This window comes from Malania oleifera, chromosome 2 (genome assembly GCF_029873635.1).
Source record: "Malania oleifera isolate guangnan ecotype guangnan chromosome 2, ASM2987363v1, whole genome shotgun sequence".
Lineage (NCBI taxonomy): Eukaryota > Viridiplantae > Streptophyta > Magnoliopsida > Santalales > Ximeniaceae > Malania > Malania oleifera.
The window spans coordinates 1,838,987-1,851,541 of NC_080418.1; positions in this window are offsets into that span (position 1 = coordinate 1,838,987).

Here is a 12,555-nt window from a genome sequence, read left to right on the forward strand (position 1 = left end):
TATGGAATACAATTAAAAATAAATATTTATTTCAATTAACATAATTAAAATTAAAAAATTAAATATTCATAAAGCATAAAATTAAATGTTTGCTCCTAATTTTTTCCTTATTTTCCTTAATAGCAAAAATAAAGAGTCAATTTTTTCAAAGTTTTAATTTATTTCGATAATGTTTTACTAGTTTCAAATGGAATCTTAAAAAAACAGTTATGAAAAAAAATCTTTAGGTCTCATTTAGCCTTACAATATATTTTCTATCTTCTACTTTTTGTTTTTCAAAGAATTATAAAAATTTATTTTTTAAAAATTTTTCAAAATTTATATTAAAAAAAAAAAAAGCTAGGAAATATAGAGTTTGCTTATTTGTGTAAAGCCAATTTTTTGTTTTTATTTTTAGATTTCATTCCGGGATAGTAGATTTTGGGGCTTGAATTTGAATTTACATGAAACTTAATACAATTTTACAATATATTTTTTTATAGCCTACAAAATCTAAATTTAAAATTTGAATTTTCATGCTCGCAAATATATGGTAATAAGATAATTCAAATTTAGAAAATGAAAGAAAAAAAAATGTCACTTCTATAATTATAAGAAAATTTTAAAACAAAAAATAAAAATAATTTTAAAGTTAAAAGTGTCAAAATATTTTATAATTTATATTTTTCATATACAAATACTACAAAACAAAAAATTAATTATTTTTTAAATAATTTTTTAAAAAAAAAAGTAAAATAAAAGAATAAGATCTATTAAATGGGCCCTAACTGCTCTTTCTTTGCTAGAATTAATAAGCTAATTATTTCACACATTCTATATATCTTATTAGAATTAGTGTATTCTCAAAAGGGGGGGTGAATTGGGTATTAAAAAATTTCTTCTTAGGTTCAACAAAACCAACAGCAGTAATACACAATCTAGGGTCTTTCTAAAATAGTCTCAATTCCCCAAGCAATTAACTGAGCAAATATTCAAAGCATATATAGCAGGCTCAGTAATTCACAATCATACACAATGATAAAATATAAACATTAAAGTGCAAGAATTAAATTGCGTAAATTAAAATTAGGCACAAGAAATGTTATCGGGATTCGGCCAAACTTGTCTACGTCCCCGCCTCAAGCTCACAAGTAAGAGGGTTCACTAAATACTCGCTTAACGAGTGGAGCGACACCGATTACACTACCCTTCCTTACTGGGCAAAAGAATGTCCCATGTCACTTTTACAGGGCTGACCCCAACCTTCACAACAACACCTTAGAAAGGTGCAACAGGTTTTTCTAACCGGATCTAAACCATCTAATGTTTTCTTAACCGGGTCTAAGCAATTCGGTGCACGTCTTAGGTCAGTGCAATCCTCTTCCGATGATCACACGTCGGGAATATAACAGATATAAATTTTGTGTTCAAATAAATTTGCTTCTTACACTAAGTAGGTGATGTACACAGTTAAAACTCTATACATACACTCTAATATGATATGAGTTATGCTCAGTAGAGTAACAGTGTTTATCAAAATAATATTTGCACAAATAAAATATTTATGAGTATATAAAAATATGTTCTCCAACAAATATTTTTGCAAATAAAAATATTTGAAGAATCTGGAAATTAAGCTCAAGAATATTTTTGCAATGAATAATTTCTCCCAAGAATATTTAAAAAGAAGTAACCGAGAGAACCAAAGCTATGCTCAAAAATGATTTTCAAAAATACATAATAAGTGAGAGTATATGCATGTGAATACAAAAATAAATGCCCAAAATAAATAGACTCTCTTCTAAAATGATTTTGAAATAAATGAATGGAAAAAAGTTGGAAAGTTTTGTTTAAAAAAATTTTTGCCCCAAAGAAGATATTTTTGCAATAAAAATGATTTGGGGCGACATTGATTAGCAAAAGATTACAGAGAAAATTATAGGTAATCAAAATTACTAATCTAATGTAATGAAAGGGTATATATAGAGTTGGGCAAAAATATGACCGTTAGGGATACGCTGGTCTTTTTTAAAATTGTTTAGTTAAATTTTTAACCAGTTTAGCACTTAAAAAATGGTCTGACCGAAGAGGTTCAGTCAACCGAAGACAAAGGTCGGTCGGCCGATCCAGGGTGATTTCCGAACCTTCGTAGGTTTGGTTGACCTAGCTTAGGACGATATACCGAGTGAACAAGTTCGGTCGCCCGAGGCTTTTTTGAACTTTGTGATCAGTTTGCTGAAGACAATAGAAAAAGCCATGTTCATAATTCGGTCGGTCGTGGAAGTTTAATTCAAAACGTGGTCGATCGACCGAGCCTTAGTCAAACTTTTGACTTTCGGCTAATAGTGTGTTCGATCGACTAAGCTAATTAATACTGTAAAGGGTCGGTTGACTAAGACTCTTAATTAAGCCAAAAAATTCAACATCAATCGACCAAAGTCTACCTTAAGGTCTATCTATGGCCTTTTTGATTCCCTACGGTCAGTCTATGGTCGATCTGAGCATTAAGTCATATCATGGACGAAGTATGTGTAATGTCTGGAACCCAAAACTGGGGCCCCGGGTGTTTTGTGTTCCATTCGCATATCTCTGATACCACCTAAAATGTGGTGCCTAGGATGCCCAAACCTAAAATCTGTTCCGATTAATTTGCTCAAGATCAAAGTGAGTAGGGTTGACCATCTCAATTTAGTAAATTATGGTTTAATGTTTAAATCATGTGGCATGAGGATAACATTTTATAATTAAACTGATTGCAATTGTTGTGGGTTATGAACATATATGTGCATGTGAGGTTTATTTGTGAAAGCTCTGTGTGACGTGAAAGTCCCTATGTGGGCCACGTACTAAGAAGTACGCAGTGAAAGTCCCTTTGTGCTCCATGTACTGTGAACAATGGGGAGGGAGCCCAGTGCGCAGTTATGTGATGTGAAAGTTCTTGCTTGAGTTACGTACTGAGAAGTTTGCAGTAAAAGTCCCTGTGTGGGCCATGTACTGAGAACGATAGGGAGGGATGCTAAATACGTAGTGAGGAGCCGAAAAAGTAATGGTGTGATATAGAGATGTGCATTTCAATTATGGATGTGTGTGCATGAATGTGAATTGAATGTATGGTAATTGTGATGTGATGTGGTAAACATGTATGCGGATTCTATGTTATGGTTGATATTGAATGTGCGTGGATTCTAGTTGGCAAATGAAAGTTAATTATAGCAAAGTATTAAATGTAATTTTATATTGTGGCATTATGTATTATTGAAGCAAGGTAAACTCTCCGCTCGAGGGCTTGCTGAGTAAGGCGAGTGCCCTGATAGGTATCAGTTGTAACTGCACCCAAGCTAAATGGGTAAAGTTACATAACGTATCAGGGAAAAGGGGCATTACATGTATGGGAGTGTAAACTCCCCAATCCTCAGGAAACTCTCACTATAAATAATAGTGTATGTGAATGGAATGCATCGTGATTGTGGATATGTTGTGGTGTGATCTATGATGGTGGATGTACTATGGTACTACGTGTGATATATGCGTATGCAAATTTCTGTGTTATGGATGATGATGTATGTGCGAGTACTATCTGCAAGTGTTTGTTCAGTTATTGGTGAATAATTAAACTGTCATATTTTGACAACACTAAAACTCATCTGCCACACACTGATAATAATTTATTTCATCTTATTGAGGGGTGTCTCACCCTAGTATACAATTTTTTTTTTCAGGACCTTCTAGTTGTCGAACTTGGCGAGCTCCAGGGCAGGGTTTTCAAGATAGCTTAGTATAGTGTGAGTATCTATAAGATATTGGAATAGTTATGTTTACGTTTATGTTTTAATTTCTTGGGTATGTAATATAGCCAAGTGGAGACCCTTTTCGGTTGTGTAAATTAGCATTCTAGTAATATAAATTGAGGATGTTTAGTTATTTTCTGTTGCATGCATGTTAATGCTGGTATCAAAGATATGCGAATGGAACACATAACACCCCAGACCCTAGTTTCGAGTTCGGGGCATTATAGTATGCATTATTACAGACCAAAATATAAAAACTAAAATGCATATACAAATTAAATCAAATACTTCTTTTCCTTTGCTCTTCAAGTCTTCATAAAACATGCTAGGATGATGTGAGCTTTAAGCGTTTCATCGCTTTCATGTTTTCTTGATCTTATGTGTGATCTAAAATATGTACTTGTTCATACACTTAAAACACACATAAGATACGAGTGTTTTGTCAGCATTAAAATAGGGATCAGACTCAAAAGGTCAACATATATATATATATATATATATATATATATATATATATATACACACACACACACACACACACATATATATATATATAGTTTTTAAAAATATTAATTATTTTATTTTCTTATTTTTGACTATTTGTACAATTAAAGTGAATTTATTATTTGATTTCCTATCATCATTTATTGTACATATTCCATATGACTTATTGTAATGCCCTAGAAAATATTTGCTGGTATAATAATAATATTCATAATAATACACCATCGTGACATCTCTGATACCGTACTTTTACATGCCCATTTTTTTTTCTTTCATTTTAATCACAGCACACACACACACACACACACACACATATATATATATATATGATAATACAAATATTACATCTGCCCATTCACTACCTGTGAAAGCAAAAATAGACCTATCCATAACTATACATACCAGAGTTGTAACGACCCGGCCCTTTACACGGACTCAGGTGTCACTCACATACATCAAATACCTATACCTGTTCAAGATTTGGAAACAACCCGTCCTAAACAGGGACATACAGGTGTAAAACATACATAATCATGATGTAAATGTCGCGGAAAAACATAAACATCCATTGGGATTACTACTAGCCTTATACCAGAGTTCACTAATACATCCATAATTTACATACATTCGGACTTAGAGTAATCGTCATATTACAACCCTCCAAAAAGGACTTTCATCAAGTTTAGTACAAAAATTTAGATGCTTACGTAAGCTAACCAAAATAACCTCCCTAGTCCTTTTATCTACTAGGACCGACGCACGGATGGACCTGAAAACAAAGGTTGTAAGATAGGGTGAGACACCTCTCAGTAAGGAAGAAGAAGTTACAACAGTGTGTGACTGCATACATGCATATTTTCATTCAACATTTGGAATATAAATCAAATATTTTCAATACAGTAATACATCAGGTATATCATTATTCATATTACAAAATTCCCACATCTGTCTTTCGACCATTTAATGATTTATCAGATGACCAACAGCAAAATATCCCTATAACCAGTTTTACCCCGTGGCTCGGGTTGTGCACTGGTACTCGTCCAATGCCCTGTTCGTGCAGACACTGCCGAGTACCTACATATGATCCGACTGCCTCCATTGGCCCAATATCAGCCAATGGTTTCACCCTGCTAGCCGACCATCTTGGTACCCACATCGTTTAGTACGTGTGGTTGTACGTGTACATCTAGCTACGATATCGTGCCGTATCATATAACAATAGTTTATTTCAACTCTGCAAAGAAAGTATTTTTCAACCCTCCTGGGACTCTCAAGCTGTGGTTCCGTGTATCATAAATTCAATTTATACAAATATGATTTTATCTCCCATAATCTATATCAATAGTATAGAAATAATTCCATCGGGTTCAAACCGGCGTCTTTCCACTCAATTTACCCCTCTTTGTTTACTGATGCGGCTCGGTGTATCACCAGCCTCTGTTTATCACATTGTCAGTATAACAAATTAGAATTTCATTCCCATATTCTATATCAGTAGTATAGAAAATACATTCATTTCCATTTCAACATATATCACACAAGTTTAATACAAAAAACCCGCTAAATGATAGAAATTCAATATACATAGTTTAACTAAATAAATAAAGGAATCGAGCCTCTCCTACTATAGTATAAACACAAATAACGATGTTTGTAAAATTTGGAGATCACACGTCGAAATCCTCGTTTTTACCAAAAACCGTTAAATCGTCAAACCGACATTTCTACTAGGTAGAATTTCACAAATAAGCATTTAAATCATACATAATAACATAAACTAGTTTTTTAGCAGTTTAGTTTTCCAAAATAGCTGTTGTAATCAAGTTCCCCTTACCTTATATTCGAAATGAAACTTCGTACGAAAATGGTCCAAAACGACAACTCGAGATCCTGAAAACCTAAAACCACAGAACATAACCTTACTATGTTTTCTACTGCTATCCAAATATCCAATCAAAATTAGGATCAGATTCCTACCTCGATTCTTGGGAAAACCAAAAACTCTCCGAAACGACGATCCGATCCACTAAAAGTGTAGAATTTCCTCTTCTGATCCACGCAGTACCCTCCGTTTTTGGAAACGGATGATGAACGGCGAAGGATCTTAGAGAGAGAAAATGAGTGTGAGAGAGAGAGAGAGAGAGGATAAGAGAATTTATAGAATAAATCCTTGAGAGAGAGAAAATGAGAGTGAGAGAGAGAGAGAGAGAGAGAGAGAGAGAGAGAGAATGAGAGAATGAGAGAGGATAAGAGAATTTATAGAATAAGTCCTTACTTAGCCCTTAAGTAATCTAAATAAATATCTCCTCCAAGATATTTATATATAAATATCTAAAAATATCTCTTTTCAAAATATCTTCTCCAAAATATCTTTCTTTTTTTTTTTTTTTTTCGGGGTCGGGTTACTACAAGAGTACTACCTCTCAACCATTACTATACAATCTCCTCAAACAGAACTATAATTCAAAACTCTAAACATTTACATACACAGATCCAAACTAATACTTACCCTATCTATAATATCTACACCCCGTCTTTGAGCTCCTAGGTTTGGGTGTAAGAACCCGAACCATGATAAATGGGTTTAAATAAATAAGAAAGGGGTAAAATTGGTATTTGAACAGGCTTGGTCGACGAAGCCAAAGTTCGTCGACAAAGGCTATGCATCTCTCGTCGACGAAGTTTAGAAGCTCATCAACGAGGAGAAGCCAAGGAGTTTCGGGAAACCGGTGATATCAGGATTCATCAACAAATCCACCGTCTCATCAATGAGAAGACTATAGAGCCTCATCGATGAGGACACCATCTCGTCAACGAGTTTGCCCGAGTCAAAGGGTTATAAATATCATTTCTCATTGTTTAACCATTAAGAAAACTAAATCCTATCTCTCTCTCTCTTTCTCTCTCTCTCTCTCTCTCTCTCTCTTAAGAACTCTCTATACTCTCTATCTCTCCAGATTTCTTCATCGTTCATCATTAGAATCGTGAATCTGAAGTTACCACAAGGATTGTGGAAGGAATCTCTACAAGTTCTATGGATCGAAATCCAGTTTTGGAGATTTTCGGGTTTTTGCGTAAAATTGAGGTAAGGCTCAGTTTTCAATTCTGATCCAGTAGTTTTGTAGGAAATAGTCTAGTGAGCATCTTCTGTACTATGATATGTAGGTTTTGGAACTTGGTTCGCTGTTTAGGGGCCTTAAAGTTATGGATTGGCTATTCGAGGAAAAGGTAAGGGGAATTGTGTTTATATCGGTTATTTTTGAAATCAGACCCAGTGGAACTTTGGTTCATGGTCCTGTGTGTGTTTTGGCTACTTATTTGGGGGGATCTAATAGGAAAAACTATGGGTTTTTCATGATTACAGTTTTGGGAAAAGGGGGCGACAGGCTGCATCCCTAGTTTTGTTAAAACCGAGCGTATATGTGTTGATTTATACTGTGTTATAGGGATGGTCGTGCCTTGACTTGTTTTAAACTGTAAATGTTTGGAAAACCATGATTTAAATTACCAAATGTGTGTGGTTTATTTGGTTATATGAGCATGCATGTGTGTGTTTGATTTGTTTAAATGCTAGTAGGAATGCGGTTCCAAATTGTTCCAGGTACTGAGAGTGTCCGGCTCTATATCCGTGGGCGTATGAAATTGTTAGGCCATAGATTGGTAGAGGTCCAGCTCTATATCCGAGGGCGTGAGCCTATTTCGGCAGATCAGGCCGAAGGATGTGGATCCACTAGTTAGCATCGATACGATGCCATGGGAGTCGAGGACTACCCATGTAACAACCTAGAAAATAAAGGTACTTAAATAATAAAGAGGGAGAAAAATGGAAACAGTAACAGAAGGAGGCAGTTGACTTCGTCGACGAACGCGGACATCACACTTTGGGAAAATACCCAATAAATTTTTCAGGGCCTCGTCAACGAATATAGGGGATTCGTCAACGAGGATACAACAGGACCTCGTCGACGAGGGCGAGCTTCGTCAATGAGAAAATGCCTAAAGGGGTTTTTGACAGACTGAAATTCATCAACGAAGGAGGAAGTTCGTCGACAAAATTAGTGAAGGACTCGTCGATGAATCCCATAGTATAAATAGCCCTAAATTGATTTTTAATTATAGAAATTTGCCGTAAACCCTCTCTCTCTCTCTACCCCTATGGCTCCTCCCTCTTCTCTCTTCAATTTCGGCCCCGTTAGTCACCGGATCGACGATCTGAGGCCACCACGACGCTCCTGGCGAAGTTCTCTGCAAGTCTGTTGGAATGGATCGTTGGTGAAACGAAGTTGGAATTCACCCCAAATCTAGGGTAAGGTCTTTTATTCGGAATTTGATTTTACAATAGTTGTAAGAAATAATGCAGGCAAAGAAATATTGATATTTTGTTCTAGGATTTATGATTTTCAGGGTGTTGAGTGGAGAACCCTACGGGTGTTGGACCCGTAATAGTAAGGGATTTTTAGCAGGAAATAGGTAAGGGAAATATGCTATGTTAGGTAATTTTACCATGTTTCAGTATAAATTATACGTTTTTATCATATGATTATTCACGATAGAAATTTATACAGCTTATTATTTATGTATAATATGTTCAAAACTTCTGTGTGGCTTGAGGATATGGGTATAGTAAAGAAACATATTTTACAGTATTTTTAGGATATGATTTACAGAATATATAGCTAGTGGTTATTATACAGTTTACAGTACCATGATTATACAGTTTACAGTACCATGATTTACAGATTACAGTTCAGTTCAGAAATACAGTTGACACAGTTATAGTTCATTTCAGTATCATGGTGAATATAGTTATTTCATAATCATGGTAAATCAGATAGTTGTATATAGAAATGTATTATATAGTATCAAACCCTGTTGGACCATACAGTTATAGAGCACAGTACCATAGCTATATACAGTTTACAGAGTGCAACCATCTATTCAGATAATACGTGGAAGTAGGTCGATCGTATAGTGCCCTAGACGTGGACAGGCTCCCCATCAGATATGGGTTGAGGAGGGCAGATCATACCGAGGGAGTATAGTAGTTTACCCTGGTCGGCCAGCCAGGGTAGATCCCGCCTACGGGCCACACAACCTTATCATGAGGGGTTAAATCATGACACACAGTTATCCACAGGGAAGATTTCAGTTATTATTATGTATATACAGATTTACAAAAACAAAAAGTATATTTATTTATATTAGAAGTATTTTGAGTAGAAATCTAAATTACAGATATGTTAAGTAACATGAAAATGGGGATGGTTTCATTTACTTGTACTATATTTACAAATTCAGTTATACATGATTTTATGGAAATAGATTTTTATAATATTGTAACTCATTTTCCACACACTAGTAATAGCATATTTCGTCTTACTAAGCATTGGCTCATCCCAATTATTTTAACATTTTTCAGGTGATTTAGGTAGGCGAGCAGATCAAGCTCGCAAGTAGAGGGGCCTCGGTATTGCCCTGATATTAAAGTGAGTATTTTTGGGAGTATTTTTTTATAGCCCTAATTAGTTGACGATATTTCTGGGGGAACAGACATATATGTATATTTTGAGAAATACTTTAGCACTCTGGTATTGTATATAACTATGTATGGTTATGTTTATTTAATTTCTGCTTCTTGCTGCTTAGGTTGATGATTAGGTTTAATCCAGTATGGTATCAGAGCATGTTAAATGTCATAGTATAAAAAATAATAAAATAATAAAAAACTCATTTAAATAGCGGGTTGTTACAAGCCATGTGCCGGTGGCACCGTGTTACGAGCGTTGGCTACGGGCCAACGCCGTATGTTGCGGGCCAGCTTCGGGCTTATGGGTGTGACGACACCGGGATTGCTGATCATGTGTATGTGTGTGTGTATGCACTGTGTAGAATTAGAACTAGAACTGCATTTAACTGTCTGTATGTTGCATCATGATAACACTCAAATGTCACACACCGATATAACTTGTGTTCTTCCTTACTGAGAGGTGTCTCACCCCTACTGTATGTATATTTTTACAGGTCTTTCAAGTAACCAGAACTAGCGTCCTGGTGTAGGGAGTGTAGTGGCCAGTGTACTGCGGTTAGCGCTTGGGTAAGTGCTAGGACTGTATTTTGGTGGGTTGCCATTTTGAGATGAATTTGGGAACCCGTTTGTACATTTTTTTTATAGAGCTTTGTGTCTGCTCTTGTATAGACTCTAGTATGGTACTGCATATATATATAGAATGACCTTTTTTCGCTGCGTATATTCTGTTATGTTTGGATGTGTATAAGGTGTCTGGGAACCCTACAGGGTCGGACCCTTATCTATTGTCCTATATCTTTGGATGTTGTGTATGATACAGGGACAGGTTAGTTACAATTTCACCCCTAGGTCCCATTTTTGGGTTCGGGGCTTGACACTGGGTACCTGGTGATCCTGAAATGTTGAAATATTAACAGGGTGAGACACCTCTCAGTAAGACGAATTAGTGTCAGTGTGTGGCAATGAGTTTATATATATACATATACATATATATATATATATATATGTGTGTGTGTGTGTGTGTGTGTGTGTGTGTGTGTTTGTGTGTGTGTGTGTGTGCGTGTGTGTATTTATATATACACATATGATTCATCTCTTAATTAACTTAAATGAAATAGCAATTTAAACTATACTCATACCTATAGTCGCGACGTCCCGGACCCGGCCCAGAGAACCACTCTCCGGCAAAAACGTGGGTTCGGCTGCGAACGGGGAAAAATGGATGTGTATTTTTGAAAAATATTTTTCCATGAAAAACGATGTGTGATGAAGTCACCACTAACCTTTTGAAGTGCGGTTAAAACACTTGATTGCTACCCCGTTAAGGGTAGAATCGGCCTGCGTTACCAGAGTCGGACTCGAGAGTACGGTTACACGAGGGGAAGGTATTAGCACCCCCTACACTCCCATTCTTATGAACGGTACCAGATTAATCAAAAATTATCCTGAAATAAATCGAATAAGCCTTGTAAAATTACTCCCTCTCAAAAGAATAAAAATACTATATAGGTATTCACTCAGAACCGGGGCAAGTAAATACTCCAAAGAGTCCATGCCCTTGGTTGCAATCATCAGGAAAATAAATCAAGAAAATAGGATACAAAATACGCTCCCGAGATTTTTGAAATCTATAGGTTTTTCTAAGTAGGAAAATATTATTTCGGAAAGTTTTTTAAATTTGTTCGGGATGGAAATAATTTTCTGTGCCAAAAGAACATTTTTTTTATTCTTATGAAGTGTGAAAACATTTTTTGTGATTTCTTAGATTTTTCAATATTTTTCCTCAAACTTCAAAATAACACAAAATAAACCATGAAAATCAAAACACGAAAATTTTTTTGGGATTTTTTGAGAATTTTGTGATTTTTGTAAATTTTCTAAATATCTAAATAATAATCAAGTAAAATGGAGAAAACCAATGTGAACCGGTTCGAGGGATGACGAACTGGTCAAACGTTGACCTATCCGGGGGAAAAAACCAATTTAAGGTCTTGGTCGAGACCATTGATTTTTAGGATTTTTCAATATTTTTCGAAGTAATTAAACAACAAAAGGGAAATTAAAGCAAAATTCGCAAAAAGTAAAAAGAAGATGAGAAATAAAATGGAAGACTGAACCGCTTTCACACTGGTTCAAAATACCCAACTGGTTCGGCGGAGAACCAGTACAAGAAGGGTCGACCCATTTTAGGCCCGGTCAAGGCCAGCACAAAAATACAATGATAATAATCGAAACCCTAATGAATATAAACGTGAAATAATCATACCCTAAAAAGATACTTAAACAACACAAACCCTAAACAAAACTTTGAACCATATCAATAAGATACAACCAAGACCTTAAACCAAACCTAAACAATGTTAATATGTGGTAATTTAAATCCTAAAACCCCTAAACAAAAATTATCATGAAATAGTTTAAACCTCAAACACACCCTAAATAAAATTAATATGAAATAATTTAGACTCCAAAAATAACCAAACAATATTAACCATCTTAACGCAAAAAATAAAAATAAAATGCAAATCACATGCATGGAGGTACGTGAGCAGGTGTGTGCATTATTCATGAGAGAGTGTTCTGTGTGTGCATGGGCATTATGGCATATATAGCATGCATGGGTGTGTGTGCTTCGTTGTGTGCAACAAGAGGTGCGCTTTACAGTGTGTAATAGTGTGTGTGCAGGGGTGGGTGTAGCAGTGTGTGGAGTAATGTGTGGAGCAGCGGGTGTTGGCGTGAGACAGAGTGTGTGTA